Below are 17422 nucleotides of genomic sequence, written 5' to 3' on the forward strand. Positions count from 1 at the left end.
ACGACTTTTCACGCTACATCTGAGACCCCACAAAACCTCTCTCGTTTGGGCTCGAACCACCAACCTTTCGGTTAACAGCTGAACGCGCTGACCATTGCGCCACTGAAGCCCAAAAATTAAATGTTCGTCAGGTATTGTGGAAAAACTCTGACATTTTACGTTACATCTGAGACGTCACAACACTTCTCCCGGATAGGCTCGAACCACCAACCTATTGGTTAATAGCCGAACGCGCTAACCATTGCGCCACTGAAGCCCAAAAATTAAATTTTCGTCAGGTATTGAGGTAAAACTTTGACTTTTTACTTCACATCTGAGGCCTCACAACACCGCTGCCGGATGGGCTCGAACCACCAACCTATTGGTTAACAGCCGAACGCGCTAACCATTGCGCCACGGAAGCCCAAAAATTAAATGGTCGTCAGGTATTGTGGAAAAACTTTGGCTTTCTACGTTACATTTGAGATCACACAACACCGATCCCGGGTGGGCTCGAACCACCAACCTATTGGTTAACAGTTGAACGCGCTAACCATTGAGCCACGGAAGCTCAGAAATTAAACGGTTGTCAGGAATTGTGGAAAAACTTTGGCTTTCTACGTTACATTTGAGACCCCACAACACCTCTCCCGGGTGGGCTCGAACCACCAACCTTTCGATTAACAGCTGAACGCGCTAACCATTGCGCCACGGAAGCCCAAAAATTAGATGCTCGTCAGATATTGTGTAAAAACCTTGACTTTTTACGTCACATCTAGGACCTCACAACACCGCTCCCGGATGGGTTCGAACCACCAACCTTTCGGTTAACAGCTAAACGCGCTAACCATTGCGCCACTGAGGCCCAAAAATTAAATGGTCGTCAGGTATTGTGGAAAAACTTTGGCTATTTACGTTACATTTGAGATCCCAAAACACCGCTCCCGGGTGGGCTCGAACCACCAACCTATTGGTTAACAGCCGAACGCGCTAACCATTGAGCCACGGAAGCTCAGAAAATAAATGGTTATCACGTATTATGGAAAAGTTTTGACTTTTTACGCTACATCTGAGACCACACAATACCTCTTCCGGGCGGGCTCGAACCACCAACCTTTCGATTAACAGCTGAACGCGCTAACCATTGCGCCGCGGAAGCCCAAAAGTTAAATGTTCGTCAGGTGTTTTGGAAAAACTCTGACATTTTACGTTACATCTGAGACGTCACAACACCGTTCCCGGGAGGGCTCGAACCACCAACCTTTCGGTTAACAGCCGATAGCGCTAGCCATTGCGCCACGGACGCCCAAAAATTAAATGTTCGTCAGGTATTGTGGAAAAACTCTGACATTTTACGTTACATCTGAGACGTCAAAACACTTCTCCCGGATGGGCTCGAACCACCAACCTATTGGTTAATAGCCGAACGCGCTAACCATTGCGCCACTGAAGCCCAAAAATTAAATTTTCGTCAGGTATTGAGGTAAAACTTTGACTTTTTACTTCACATCTGAGGCCTCACAACACCGCTGCCGGATGGGCTCGAACCACCAACCTTTCGGTTAACAGCCGAACGCGCTAACAATTTATTTTTTGGGCTTCCGTGGCGCAATGGTTAGCGCGTTCAGCTGTTAATCGAAAGGTTGGTGGTTCGAGCCCACCCGGGAGAGGTGTTGTGAGGTCTCAGATGTAGCGTGAAAAGTCAAACTTTTTCCATAATACGTGATAACCATTTATTTTCTGATCTTTCGTGGCTCAATGGTTAGCGCGTTCGGCTGTTAACCAATAGCTTGGTGGTTCGAGCCCACCCGGGAGCGGTGTTTTTGGATCTCAAATGTAACGTAAATGGCCAAAGTTTTTCCACAATACCTGACGACCATTTAATTTTTGGGCTTCCGTGGCGCAATGGTTAGCGCGTTCAGCTGTTAACCGAAAGGTTGGTGGTTCGAGCCCAAAAGAGAGGTTTTGTGGGGTCTCAGATGTAGCGTGAAAAGTCGTAACTTTTCAACAAAACCTGACAACCATTTAATTTTTGGGCGTCCGTGGCGCAATGGCTAGCGCGTTCGGCTGTTAACCGAAAGGTTGGTGGTTCGAGCCCATCCGGGAGCGGTGTTGTGACGTCTCAGATGTTACGTAAAATGTCAGAGTTTTTCCACAATACCTGACGAACATTTAATTTTTGGCCTTCCGTGGCGCAATAATTAGCGCGTCGAGCACTTAATCGAAAGGTTGGTGGTTCGAGCCCACCCGGAAGAGGTGTTGTGGGGTCTCAGATGTAGCGTTAAAAGTCAAAACTTTTCCACAATACGTGACAACCATTTAATTTCTGATCTTCCGTGGCTCAATGGTTAGCGCGTTCGGCTGTTAACCAATAGGTTGGTGGTTCGAGCCCACCCGGGAGCGGTGTTTTTGGATCTCAAATGTAACGTAAATAGCCAAAGTTTTTCCACAATACCTGACGACCATTTAATTTTTGGGCGTCCGTGGCGAATGGTTAGCGCGTTCGGCTGTTAACCGAAAGGTTGGTGGTTCGAGCCCATCCGGGAGCGGTGTTGTGAGGTCTCAGATGTGAAGTAAAAAGACAAGGTTTTACCTCAATACCTGACGAAAATTTAATTTTTGGGCTTCAGTGGCGCAATGGTCAGCGCGTTCAGCTGTTAACCGAAAGGTTGGTGGTTCGAGCCCATCCGGGAGAAGTGTTGTGACGTCTCAGATGTAACGTAAAATGTCGGAGTTTTTCCACAATACCTGACGAACATTTAATTTTTGGGCTTCAGTGGCGCAATGGTCAGCGCGTTCAGCTGTTAACCGAAAGGTTGGTGGTTCGAGCCCAAACGAGAGAGGTTTTGTGGGGTCTCAGATGTAGCTTGAAAAGTCGTAACTTTTCATCAATACCTGACAACCATTTAATTTTTGAGCTTCCGTGGCTCAATGGTTAGCGCGTTCGGCTGTTAACCTATAGGTTGGAGGTTCTAGCCCATCCGGGAGCGGTGTTGTGATGTCTCAGATGTAACGTAAAATGTCAGAGTTTTTCCACAATACCTGACGAACATTTAATTTTTGGGCTTCCGTGGCGCAATGGTTAGCGCGTTCAGCTGTTAATCGAAAGGTTGGTGGTTCGAGCCCACCCGGAAGAGGTGTTGTGGGGTCTCAGATGTAGCGTAAAAAGTCAAAACTTTTCCACAATACGTGACAACCATTTAATTTCTGAGCTTCCGTGGCGCAATGGTTAGCGCGTTCAGCTGTTAATCGAAAGGTTGGTGGTTCGAGCCCACCCGGGAGAGGTGTTGTGAGGTCTCAGATGTAGCGTGAAAAGTCAAACTTTTTCCATAATACGTGATAACCATTTATTTTCTGATCTTTCGTGGCTCAATGGTTAGCGCGTTCGGCTGTTAACCAATAGCTTGGTGGTTCGAGCCCACCCGGGAGCGGTGTTTTTGGATCTCAAATGTAACGTAAATAGCCAAAGTTTTTCTACAATACCTGACGACCATTTAATTTTTGGGCTTCTGTGGCGCAATGGTTAGTGCGTTCAGCTGTTAACCGAAAGGTTGGTGGTTCGAGCCCAAACGAGAGAGGATTTGTGGGGTCTCAGATGTAGCGTGAACCACCAACCTTTCGATTAACAGCTGAACGCGCTAACCATTGCGCCACGGAAGCCCAAAAAGTAAATGCTCGTCAGGTATTGAGGTAATTCTTTGACTTTTTACTTCACATCCGAGACCTCACAACACCGCTCCCGGATGGGCTCGAACCACCAACCTTTCGATTAACAGCCGAACGCGCTAACCATTGCGCCACGGAAGCCCAAAAATTAAATGTTCGTCAGGTATTGTGGAAAAACTCTGACATTTTACGTTACATCTGAGACCCCACAACACCTCTTCCGGTGGGCTCGAACCACCAACCTTTCGATTAAGTGCTCGACGCGCTAATTATTGCGCCACGGAAGGCCAAAAATTAAATGTTCGTCAGGTATTGTGGAAAAACTCTGACATTTTACGTAACATCTGAGACGTCACAACACCGCTCCCGGATGGGCTCGAACCACCAACCTTTCGGTTAACAGCCGAACGCGCTAGCCATTGCGCCACGGAAGCCCAAAAATTAAATGCTCGTCAGGTATTGTGGAAAAACTCTGACATTTTACGTTACATCTGAGACGTCACAACACCGCTCCCGGGAGGGCTCGAACCACCAACCTTTCGGTTAACAGCTGAACGCGCTGACCATTGCGCCACTGAAGCCCAAAAATTAAATTTTCGTCAGGTATTGAGGTAAAACTTTGACTTTTTACTTCACATCCGAGACCTCACAACACCGCTCCCGGATGGGCTCGAACCACCAACCTTTCGGTTAACAGCCGAACGCGCTAACCATTCGCCACGGACGCCCAAAAATTAAATGGTCGTCAGGTATTGTGGAAAAACTTTGGCTATTTACGTTACATTTGAGATCCAAAAACACCGCTCCCGGGTGGGCTCGAACCACCAACCTATTGGTTAACAGCCGAACGCGCTAACCATTCAGCCACGGAAGATCAGAAATTAAATGGTTGTCACGTATTGTGGAAAAGTTTTGACTTTTAACGCTACATCTGAGACCCCACAACACCTCTTCCGGGTGGGCTCAAACCACCAACCTTTCGATTAAGAGCTGGACGCGCTAATTACTGCGCCACGGAAGCCCAAAAATTAAATGTTCGTCAGGTATTGTGGAAAAACTCTGACATTTTACGTAACATCTGAGACGTCACAACACCGCTCCCGGATGGGCTCGAACCACCAACCTTTCGGTTAACAGCCGAACGCGCTAGCCATTGCGCCACGGACGCCCAAAAATTAAATGGTTGTCAGGTATTGTTGAAAAGTTACGACTTTTCACGCTACATCTGAGACCACACAAATCCTCTCTCGTTTGGGCTCGAACCACCAACCTTTCGGTTAACAGCTGAATGCACTAACCATTGCGCCACGGAAGCCCAAAAATTAAATGGTCGTCAGGTATTGTAGAAAAACTTTGGCTATTTACGTTACATTTGAGATCCAAAAACACCGCTACCGGGTGGGCTCGAACCACCAAGCTATTGGTTAACAGCCGAACGCTCTAACCATTGAGCCACGAAAGATCAGAAAATAAATGGTTATCACGTATTATGGAAAAAGTTTGACTTTTCACGCTACATCTGAGACCTCACAACACCTCTCCCGGGTGGGCTCGAACCACCAACCTTTCGATTAACAGCTGAACGCGCTAACCATTGCGCCACGGAAGCCCAAAAATTTAATTTTCGTCAGGTATTGAGGTAAAACTATGACTTTTTACTTCACATCCGAGACCTCACAACACCGCTCCCGGATGGGATCGAACCACCAACCTTTCGATTGACAGCCGAACGCGCTAACCATTGAGCCACGGAAGCTCAGAAATTAAATGGTTGTCACGTATTGTGGAAAAGTTTTGATTTTTACGCTACATCTGAGACCCCACAACACCTCTTCCGGGTGGGCTCGAACCACCAACCTTTCGATTAACAGCTGAACGCGCTAACCATTGCGCCACGGAAGCCCAAAAATTAAATGTTCGTCAGGTATTGTGGAAAAACTCTGACATTTTACGTTACATCTGAGACATCACAACACCGCTCCCGGATGGGCTAGAACCTCCAACCTATAGGTTAACAGCCGAACGCGCTAACCATTGAGCCACGGAAGCTCAGAAATTAAATGGTTGTCAGGTATTGATGAAAAGTTACGACTTTTCAAGCTACATCTGAGACCCCACAAAACCTCTCTCGTTTGGGCTCGAACCACCAACCTTTCGGTTAACAGCTGAACGCGCTGACCATTGCGCCACTGAAGCCCAAAAATTAAATGTTCGTCAGGTATTGTGGAAAAACTCCGACATTTTACGTTACATCTGAGACGTCACAACACTTCTCCCGGATGGGCTCGAACCACCAACCTATTGGTTAATAGCCGAACGCGCTAACCATTGCGCCACTGAAGCCCAAAAATTAAACTTTCGTCAGGTATTGAGTTAAAACTTTGACTTTTTACTTCACATCTGAGGCCTCACAACACCGCTCCCGGATGGGCTCGAACCACCAACCTTTCGGTTAACAGCCGAACGCGCTAACCATTGCGCCACGGACGCACAAAAAAAATGGTCGTCAGGTATTGCGGAAAAACTTTGGCTATTTACGTTACATTTGAGATCCAAAAACACCGCTCCCGGGTGGGCTCGAACCACCAAGCTATTGGTTAACAGCCGAACGCGCTAACCATTGAGCCACGAAAGATCAGAAAATAAATGGTTATCACGTATTATGGAAAAAGTTTGACTTTTCACGCTTCATCTGAGACCTCACAACACCTCTCCCGGGTGGGCTCGAATACCAACCTTTCGATTAACAGCTGAACGCGCTAACCATTGCGCCACGGAAGCCCAAAAATTAAATTTTCGTCAGGTATTGAGGTAAAACTATGACTTTTTACTTCACATACGAGACCTCACAACACCGCTCCCGGATGGGATCGAACCACCAACCTTTCGATTGACAGCCGAACGCGCTAACCATTGAGCCACGGAAGCTCAGAAATTAAATGGTTGTCACGTATTGTGGAAAAGTTTTGACTTTTTACGCTACATCTGAGACCCCACAACACCTCTTCCGGGTGGGCTCGAACCACCAACCTTTCGATTAACAGCTGAACGCGCTAACCATTGCGCCACGGAAGCCCAAAAATTAAATGTTCGTCAGGTATTGTGGAAAAACTCTGACATTTTACGTTACATCTGAGACATCACAACACCGCTCCCGGATGGGCTAGAACCTCCAACCTAAAGGTTAACAGCCGAACGCGCTAACCATTGAGCCACGGAAGCTCAGAAATTAAATGGTTGTCAGGTATTGATGAAAAGTTACGACTTTTCAAGCTACATCTGAGACCCCACAAAACCGCTCTCGTTTGGGCTCGAACCACCAACCTTTCGGTTAACAGCTGAACGCGCTAACCATTGCGCCACGGACGCCCAAGAAAAATGGTCGTCAGGTATTGCGGAAAAACTTTGGCTATTTACGTTACATTTGAGATCCAAAAACACCGCTCCCGGGTGGGCTCGAAGCACCAAGCTATTGGTTAACAGCCGAACGCGCTAACCATTGAGCCACGAAAGATCAGAAAATAAATGGTTATCACGTATTATGGAAAAAGTTTGACTTTTCACGCTTCATCTGAGACCTCACAACACCTCTCCCGGGTGGGCTCGAATACCAACCTTTCGATTAACAGCTGAACGCGCTAACCATTGCGCCACGGAAGCCCAAAAATTAAATGCTCGTCAGGTATTGTGGAAAAACTCTGACATTTTACGTTACATCTGAGACGTCACAACACCGCTCCCGGGAGGGCTCGAACCACCAACCTTTCGGTTAACAGCTGAACGCGCTGACCATTGCGCCATTGAAGCCCAAAAATTAAATGGTCGTCAGGTATTGTGGAAAAACTTTGGCTATTTACGTTACATTTGAGATCCAAAAACACCGCTCCCGGGTGGGCTCGAACCACCAACCTATTGGTTAACAGCCGAACGCGCTAACAATTGAGCCACGGAAGATCAGAAATTAAATGGTTGTCACGTATTGTGGAAATTTTTGACTTTTAACGCTACATCTGAGACCCCACAACACCTCTTCCGGGTGGGCTCGAACCACCAACCTTTCGATTAAGTGCTCGACGCGCTAATTATTGCGCCACGGAAGGCCAAAAATTAAATGTTCGTCAGGTATTGTGGAAAAACTCTGACATTTTACGTAACATCTGAGACGTCACAACACCGCTCCCGGATGGGCTCGAACCACCAACCTTTCGGTTAACAGCCGAACGCGCTAGCCATTGCGCCACGGAAGCCCAAAAATTAAATGCTCGTCAGGTATTGTTGAGAAACTCTGACATTTTACGTAACATCTGAGACGTCACAACACCGCTCCCGGATGGGCTCGAACCACCAACCTTTCGGTTAACAGCCGAACGCGCTAGCCATTGCGCCACGGAAGCCCAAAAATTAAATGTTCGTCAGGTATTGTGGAAAAACTCTGACATTTTACGTTACATCTGAGACGTCACAACACTTCTCCCGGATAGGCTCGAACCACCAACCAATTGGTTAACAGCCGAACGCGCTAACCATTGAGCCACAGAAGCTCAGAAATTAAATGGTTGTTAGGTTTTGTGGATAAGTGTGACATTATGCTTTGTATTATTAGTAGGCCAGTTTATGAACAGCCCCATATTAGCTTAATGTCTATTATTTATCTAATTTCTCTTGTATAAAAAGGCCCCCTCTCTGTGTTAAAAATTCAGTCTATCTCGGACCTCGATCATGTATAAATCATTGTAAATAAAACCATAGTTTTAAAGTATCAACTCCTGTGTAGTCGTACAAACACACAACATGGTGTCAGAAGTTCGTTAATGTGGTATTTAGTCGCGCGATATCACGGTTAGCTTTAATTCGTTAATCAGTAATCGACTAGATTTGCGGTCTACCTCGACACGGAAAATGCAGAACGCCGCAGCCTTTCAAGTGCAACCGCCTTGCCAATTCAACTTTTCGAATTCCAATGAGTGGCCCCGATGGAGGAGGAGGTTCGAGAGATTCAGATCCGCGTCCGGTCTTAGTTCCAAGACAGGAGAGGAACAAGTCAACGCGTTAATATACATGATGGGCGACAAAGCTGATGACGTATTCTTGTCATTTACGTTTCCCACCGATGCAGAGAAGTCTGACTTCAATGTCGTTATGAATAAATTCGAAGGACATTTCATTCTCCGGAGGAACGTTATCTACGAGCGAGCAACCTTCAACTCACGAGTTCAGCAAGATGGCGAACCGGTAGAAGAGTTTATCACCGCGTGTCGAGCCCAGATTGAGAAATGTGCCTACGGAACTCTCCAAGACGAATTGCTGAGAGACCGAATAGTAGTCTGGGTGCGAGACAAAGCCCTGTCGGAAAAAATGCAATTAGACGGAAACCTTACACTGGAGAAAGCGATCTCAACCGCCCGCCATGCCGAAGAAGTTCGCCGACAACAACAAGAATTAAACGCAGGAAGTTATAAAAACGGAACTCCGGCTGTTGTCGAAAAGCTTGGCTCTCGAAACACCTCTCAGACGAAGGAGAACAGGCGACCAAGAGCAACTCATCCTTCAAGACCAATTCAACGCGATCAAAAGGTTACTTCAGATACCTGCAAGAAATGCGGAATATTCGAGAAACACAATCGAGAGCGATGCCCAGCATATAGAGCAGTTTGCAGGAAGTGTAAGAAGATTGGCCGCTACGAGCGTGTGTGTCAAAGGTCAACCACCAACTACAATCGTGAGGTCACATCGCAAATGATCTCTGTGGATGAAGATGACTCAACGCCAATGGATACGTTCTTGGGAAAAGTCAGCAGCGACGAGATACAAGATCGTTGGATGGTAAACATTAGGATTAATGCAAAACAAGTTCAATTCAAGATAGATACCGGCGCGGACGTTTGCGTATTACCAGACTAGCTATACAAGGTGAAATTTCAAGACTTAGCACTGAATAAATCTGACCGACGTCTGTTTGGACCAGGGAAGACCTTGATTAACTGCAAAGGTTTCATTGAAGCCTACCTGTCAAGTAGAGATACCACCATCCATGACAAGGTCTATGTCATCGACCAATTGCAAGTTCCACTTCTAAGCCTCAGAGCAAGTGAAGACCTGAAAATAGTTCAAAGAATCGATGAGCTGCAACTCACGGAGACGAGTATAAGACCAAAGGACCATTATCCTCAACTATTTACCGGCTTAGGACGAGTCAAACGAAGCTACAAACTGAAGCTGAAACCGAACGCAGTACCGTATGCAGTGACGACTCCACGTCGAGTTGCGATTCCTTTGATGTCACAAGTCGAAGCTGAATTGAAACGAATGGTGGACTTGGGAGTAATCCGGAGAGTCGAGGACCCCACAGACTGGTGCGCTCCCATGGTGGTCGTGAGAAAGGATTCTGGCGAATTAAGGATATGCGTGGATTATACGCAACTGAATAACTACGTACAGCGTGAACGGTACCAGATACCGGCTGTAGACCATACGCTTGGACGACTGGCTGGAGCCGAGATCTTCTCAAAACTTGATTGTAATTCCGGTTATTGGCAGATACCGCTACATCCGGACTCCATATTACTAACGACTTTCATGACGCCATTTGGAAGATATTGCTGCAATTGCCTGCCCTTTGGTTTAACATCTGCATCCGAGCACTACCAAAGCCAAATGTCTTCGTATATTGAAGGCGTCAAGAACACAGTTTGTCATCAGGACGACATTCTAGTATGGGGCAAGGACATGGCCGAACATGATGAAAACCTAAAGGAAGTTCTCGAAAGATTGAAAGACCAAGGAGTCACGCTCAATGAAAGGAAATGCCTCTTTGGAGTCAAAAGGATCAAGTTTTTGGGGCACGTAATAGACAGTGCCGGGATCAGTCCAGACGAGGAGAAGGTTCGAGCCATAGTCGAGATGAAATCACCATCTGATGTCGCAGAGCTACGTCGTCTATTAGGAATGGTAAATTATCTTGGAAAGTTCATTCCCCGAATGGCCGAGCAGCTTAAACCACTAAGTAGTCTATTGAGCACCAAGAACAGCTGGATTTGGGGCCCAAGTCAAGAAATGGCCTTCAAATACCTCAAGACGACGCTCACAAGCAAGCCTGTTTTGGGTATCTTCGATCTGAGGAAGCCAACAGTAGTATCCGCCGATGCGTCAAGCTATGGGATTGGAGCAATACTTCGACAAGAACAAGCCAATGGAACTTACAAAGTCATTGCCTATGCCTCGAAGACGTTATCCTCGACAGAACAACGCTATGCGCAGATCGAGAAGGAGGCGTATGCATTAACGTGGGCATGCCAGCGATTTGAGGATTTCATAACGGGTATAACAATAAAGCTAGAAACTGATCATCAGCCCCTTGTTTCCATATTGCATTCGAAACAACTGGACGATTTATCTCCGAGACTGCAAAGGCTACGTCTACGCATGATGCGATACTCGTACAAGGTCTCCTACGTGCCTGGAAAATCCTTAGTTGCGGCTGATACATTGTCTAGAGCTCCGTTGATAGACGTTGACGACAACGAGCTACAACAAGAAATTTCTGCTCACGTACAGTTAGTAATGATGAACCTACCCACTACAGATCCAAAGCTTGCGGAAATTCTTCATAAACAACAGGAAGATGCTACATGCAGAACATTACAACGTTACCTCGAACATGGATGGCCGGAGAAAAAACGCGTACACAGTAGTTGTAATGACTACTTCAGCTACAGGCATGAAATCACCATCCAAGACGGAATCATCATGAAAGGCAGCAGACTGCTCATTCCAAGTTCCATGCGTCCAGAAATAATGGATCGAATTCATCAAGGTCACATGGGAATCGTCAAATGTCGAGAAAGAGCCAAACAATCCGTCTGGTGGCCTGGAATTTCACGGGAAATCGAAGATAAGGTGAAAAGATGCAAACGATGACTCAAAGAATCAGTCAACTTTCATGAGCCCTTAAAGCCAACAAGCTTACCCGAACGACCATGGCAAGCAGTTGCCATAGATATGCTACATCATGGGGGAAAATGGTACCTGGTCATGATGGACTACTACTCAAAATATCTGGAATTGGCTCGAATGAAAGATCAAACTACAAAAACTGTCATCGAGCTCATCGAAGATATATTTGCACGACACGGAATTCCAGAGGTGGTCCGCAGCGATAATGGCACTAATTTATCAGCGACAAGAACCTTGGAATTCATCGCATTCTCCAAGAAATATGGATTTCGATCTATCACGAGCAGCCCAAGATATCCTCAAAGTAATGGGTTCGCAGAAGCAGCAGTAAAGACAGCGAAATCCATTTTAAAGATATCTGACAACATCCCTTTGGCACTCTTGGCGTACCGATCTACACCGACGTCCAATGGTTTCGGTCCAGCACAAATGCTTATGAGTCGCCATCTCCGAACAACGCTCCCATTACCGTCAAACATGCTTGTCCCGACGATCTTATCAGCAGAACGTATCAAAGAAACATCACTAACGCAGAAAAAAACTCAAACGAAATTACGACCAACGCCATAGAGTCAGAGAGCTACACAAATTAGATCTTGGGAAAAGGGTATGGATAACCGATTTACGCAAAGAAGGAACCGTTGTCGAGAAAGCAGAGGAGCCCCGATCATATATAATCGAGACGTCTAAAGGAAGGATTCGAAGAAACCGGTTCCATCTAGTTCCCCTACCGGACAGTCATCAAAATCACGGAATCAAGTCTTTCACTCCGGAATCAAGTATTGGCCCAGAGGACGTCATAGATCCACCAAACATCATTGATCGAGAGGAACCTGTCTCTGAGCCAGCCCACGACAATCATCCATGCAATGCTGAAAACATTCAAGATACCGACAGAGAGAACTTGCGAGCTGATCCATCTGAGTCCAATACCACGAGGTCACCGGAAAGTACGAATAAGAGAAAGACAAGAAGCAAATTGCCAAAAGACGACAAAGGGACAGTAACACGATCCGGAAGAATCTCAAAGCCATCGACTAAGTTAAATTTATAAAACGCATTCTTATTTGTATAAAAAAAGGGGATGTGACATTATGCTTTGTATTATTAGTAGGCCAGTTTATGAACAGCCCCATATTAGCTTAATGTCTATTATTTATCTAATCTCTCGTGTATAAAAAGGCCCCCTCTCTGTGTTAAAAATTCAGTCTATCTCGGACCTCGATCATGTATAAATCATTGTAAATAAAACCATAGTTTTAAAGTATCAACTCCTGTGTAGTCGTACAAACACACAACAATAAGTTATGACTTTTTACGTTACATCTGAGACCCTACAACACCTCTCCCAGGTGGGCTCGAACCACCATCCTTTCGGTTAACAGCCGAACGCGCTAACCATTGCGCCATGGAAGCCCAAAAATTAAATGGTAGTCAGGTATTGTGGAAAAACTTTGGCTTTCTACGTTACATTTGAGATCACACAACACCGCTCCCGGGTGGGCTCGAACCACCAACCTTTCGATTAACAGCTGGACGCGCTAATTATTGCGCCACGGAAGCCCAAAAATTAAATGTTCGTCAGGTATTGTGGAAAAACTCTGACATTTTACGTAACAACTGAGACGTCACAACACCGCTCCCGGATGGGCTCGAACCACCAACCTTTCGGTTAACAGCCGAACGCGCTAACCATTGCGCCACGGACGCCCAAAAAAAAATGGTCGTCAGGTATTGTGGAAAAACTTTGGCTTTTTACGTTACATTAGAGATCCCACAACACCGCTCCCGGGTGGGCTCGAACCACCAAACTTTCGGTTAACAGCCGAACGCGCTAACCATTGCGCAACGGAAGCCCAAATATTAAATGGTCGTCAGGTATTGAGGTAAAACTTTGTCTTTTTACTTCACATCTGAGACCTCACAACACCGCTCCCGGCTGGGCTCGAACCACCACCTTTCGGTTAACAGCCGAACGCGCTAACCATTGCGCCACGGACGCCCAAAAATTAAATGGTCGTCAGGTATTGTGGAAAAACTTTGGCTATTTACGTTACATTTGAGATCCCAAAACACCGCTCCCGGATGGCCTCGAACCACCAACCTTTCGATTAACAGCCGAACGCGCTAACATTGAGCCACGGAAGCCCAAAAATTAAATGTTCGTCAGGACAATAAATAAAAATGTACCTCGATTTTTAATAACATTTTCAAAATCGACGTTTCACGGCCAAAGAAGCATATTTTGAGTATTTCTACACTATTTTCAAATATACCACTGAAACCATTATTTTTATACTTTTTGCTTTAATTCAAGCAATGTAACGATATTCATTCAAAAAACTGTTAAAATTCAATTTTCAATAAGAAATCGTATTCACGGATTTTGTGTCTTGAAGAAGAAAAACCTGCGATTTTTTCGGTACTTTTTTGAATGCATTTTTTTCTGGAGAAATTTTTGACCGAATTCAGCTTAATTCCAATAAAACACTCATTAAAAGTGATTTCATCTCGATTGAACAATAAATAAAAATGTACCTCGATTTTTAATAACATTTTCAAAATCGACGTAAGTCGGCCTAAGATATGGCCGTTGCCGAGAGTGCTAGTTAAAAATTCGAATTTAAATTAAGTGAGACAAATTAACCTTCATCTTTATAACCTTGACTTTTTACGTCACATCTGAGACCTCACAACACCGCTCCGGGATGGGGTCGAACCACCAACCTATTGGTTAACAGCCGAACGCGCTAACCATTGAGCCACGGAAGCTCAGAAATTAAATGGTTGTCAGGTATTGTGGAAAACCTTGACTTTTTACGTCACATCTGAGACCTCACAACACCGCTCCCGGATGGGCTCGAACCACCAACCTATTGGTTAACAGCCGAACGCGCTAACCATGGCGCCACGGAAGCCCAAAAGTTAAATGCTCGTCAGGTATTATGTAAAAACCTTGACTTTTTACGTCACATCTGAGACCTCACAACACCGCTCCCGGATGGGGTCGAACGACCAACCTATTGGTTAACAGCCGAACGCGCTAACCATTGCGCCACGGAAGCCCAAAAATTAAATGGTCGTCATTTATTGTGCAAACACTTTGGCTTTCTACGTTACATTTCAGATCCCACAACACCGCTCTCGGGTGGGCTCGAACCACCAACCTATTGGTTAACAGCCGAACGCGCTAACCATTGCGCCACGGAAGCCCAAAAGTTAAATGCTCGTCAGGTATTGTGTAAAAACCTTGACTTTCTACGTCACATCTGAGACCTCACAACACCGCTCCCGGATGGGCTCGAACCACCAACCTATTGGTTAACAGCCGAAGGCGCTAACCATTGCGCCACGGAAGCCCAAAAGTTAAATGCTCGTCAGGTATTATGTAAAAACCTTGACTTTTTACGTCACATCTGAGACCTCACAACACCGCTCCCGGATGGGGTCGAACCACCAACCTATTGGTTAACAGCCGAACGCGCTAACCATTGCGCCACGGAAGCCCAAAAATTAAATGGTCGTCATTTATTGTGCAAAAACTTTGGCTTTCTACGTTACATTTCAGATCCCACAACACCGCTCCCGGGTGGGCTCGAACCACCAACCTATTGGTTAACAGCCGAACGCGCTAACCCTTGAGCCACGGAAGCTCCGAAATTAAATGGTTGTCAGGTATTGTGGAAAACCTTGACTTTTTACGTCACATCTGAGACCTCACAACCCGGCTCCCGGATGGGCTCGAACCACCAACCTATTGGTTAACAGCCGAACGTGCTAACCATTGCGCCACGGAAGCCCAAAAATTAAATGGTCGTCAGGTATTGTGGAAAAACTTTGGCTTTCTACGTTACATTTGAGACCCCACAACACCCTTCCCGGGTGGGCTCGAACCACCAACCTTTCGATTAACAGCTGAACGCGCTAACCATTGCGCCACGGGAGCCCAAAAATTAAATGCTCGTCAGGTATTGTGTAAAAACCTTGACTTTTTACGTCACATCTGAGACCTCACAACACCGCTCCCGGATGGGCTCGAACCACCAACCTATTGGTTAACAGCCGAACGCGCTAAACATAGCACCACGGAAGCCCAAAAGTTAAATGCTCGTCAGGTATTGTGTAAAAACCTTGACTTTTTACGTCACATCTGAGACCTCACAACACCGCTCCCGGATGGGCTCGAACCACCAACCTATTGGTTAACAGCCGAACGCGCTAACCATTGCGCCACGGAAGCCCAAAAGTTAAATGCTCGTCAGGTATTGTGTAAAAACCTTGACTTTTTACGTCAAATCTGAGACCTCAAAACACCGCTCCCGGAAGGGGTCGAACCACCAACCTATTGGTTAACAGCCGAACGCGCTAACCACTGCGCCACGGAAGCCCAAAAATTAAATGGTCGTCATTTATTGTGCAAAAACTTTGGCTTTCTACGTTACATTTGAGATCCCACAACACCGCTCCCGGGTGGGCTCGAACCACCAACCTATTGGTTAACAGCCGAACGCGCTAACCATTGAGCCACGGAAGCTCAGAAATTAAATGGTTGTCAGGTATTGTGGAAAAACTTTGGCTTTCTACGTTACATTTGAGATCACACAACACCGCTCCCGGGTGGGCTCGAACCACCAACCTATTGGTTAACAGCCGAACGCGCTAACCATTGCGCCACGGAAGCCCAAAATCTAAATGCTCGTCAGGTGTTGTGCAAAAAACTTGACTTTTTACGTCACATCTGAGACCTCACAACACCGCTCCCGGATGGGCTCGAACCACCAACCTATTGGTTAACAGCCGAACGCGCTAACCATTGCGCCACGGAAGCCCAAAAGTTAAATGCTCGTCAGGTATTGTGTAAAAACCTTGACTTTTTACGTCATATCTTAGACCTCACAACACCGCTCCCGGATGGGCTCGAACCACCAACCTATTGGTTAACAGCCGAACGCGCTAACCATTGAGCCACGGAAGCTCAGAAATTAAATTGTTGTCAGGTATTGTGGAAAAACTTTGGCTTTCTACGTTACATTTGAGACCCCACAACACCTCTCCCGGGTGGGCTCGAACCACCAACCTTTCGATTAACAGCTGAACGCGGTAACCATTGTGCCACGGAAGCCCAAAAATTAAATGCTCGTCAGGTATTGTGTAAAAACCTTGACTTTTTACGTCACATCTGAGACCTCACAACACCGCTCCCGGATGGGCTCGAACCACCAACCTATTGGTTAACAGCTGAACGCGCTAACCATTGAGCCACGGAAGCTCAGAAATTAAATGGTTGTCAGGTATTGTGGAAAACCTTGACTTTTTACGTCACATCTGAGACCTCACAACACCGCTCCCGGATGGGCTCGAACCACCAACCTATTGGTTAACAGCCGAACGCGCTAACCATGGCGCCACGGAAGCCCAAAAGTTAAATGCTCGTCAGGTATTATGTAAAAACCTTGACTTTTTACGTCACATCTGAGACCTCACAACACCGCTCCCGGATGGGGTCGAACGACCAACCTATTGGTTAACAGCCGAACGCGCTAACCATTGCGCCATGGAAGCCCAAAAATTAAATGGTAGTCAGGTATTGTGGAAAAACTTTGGCTTTCTACGTTACATTTGAGATCACACAACACCGCTCCCGGGTGGGCTCGAACCACCAACCTTTCGATTAACAGCTGGACGCGCTAATTATTGCGCCACGGAAGCCCAAAAATTAAATGTTCGTCAGGTATTGTGGAAAAACTCTGACATTTTACGTAACAACTGAGACGTCACAACACCGCTCCCGGATGGGCTCGAACCACCAACCTTTCGGTTAACA

At 46.2% G+C, this 17422-nt stretch overlaps 2 non-coding genes across 2 annotated transcripts; both read right to left on the bottom strand.

Moving 5' to 3' along the window:
- Positions 1–5328: 5328 nt before the first annotated feature.
- TRNAD-GUC (transfer RNA aspartic acid (anticodon GUC)) lies at positions 5329–5401 on the bottom strand. The gene has a single exon. It is a non-coding gene; the product is annotated as a tRNA-Asp (tRNA).
- Positions 5402–6500: 1099 nt separating this feature from the next.
- TRNAD-GUC (transfer RNA aspartic acid (anticodon GUC)) lies at positions 6501–6573 on the bottom strand. The gene has a single exon. It is a non-coding gene; the product is annotated as a tRNA-Asp (tRNA).
- Between the last annotated feature and the right edge of the window lie 10849 nt (positions 6574–17422).

This window comes from Phalangium opilio, unplaced genomic scaffold, assembly GCF_054372755.1.
Source record: "Phalangium opilio isolate 3A_F unplaced genomic scaffold, DU_Popi_V2 ptg000056l_1, whole genome shotgun sequence".
NCBI classification, from domain to species: Eukaryota; Metazoa; Arthropoda; class Arachnida; order Opiliones; family Phalangiidae; genus Phalangium; species Phalangium opilio.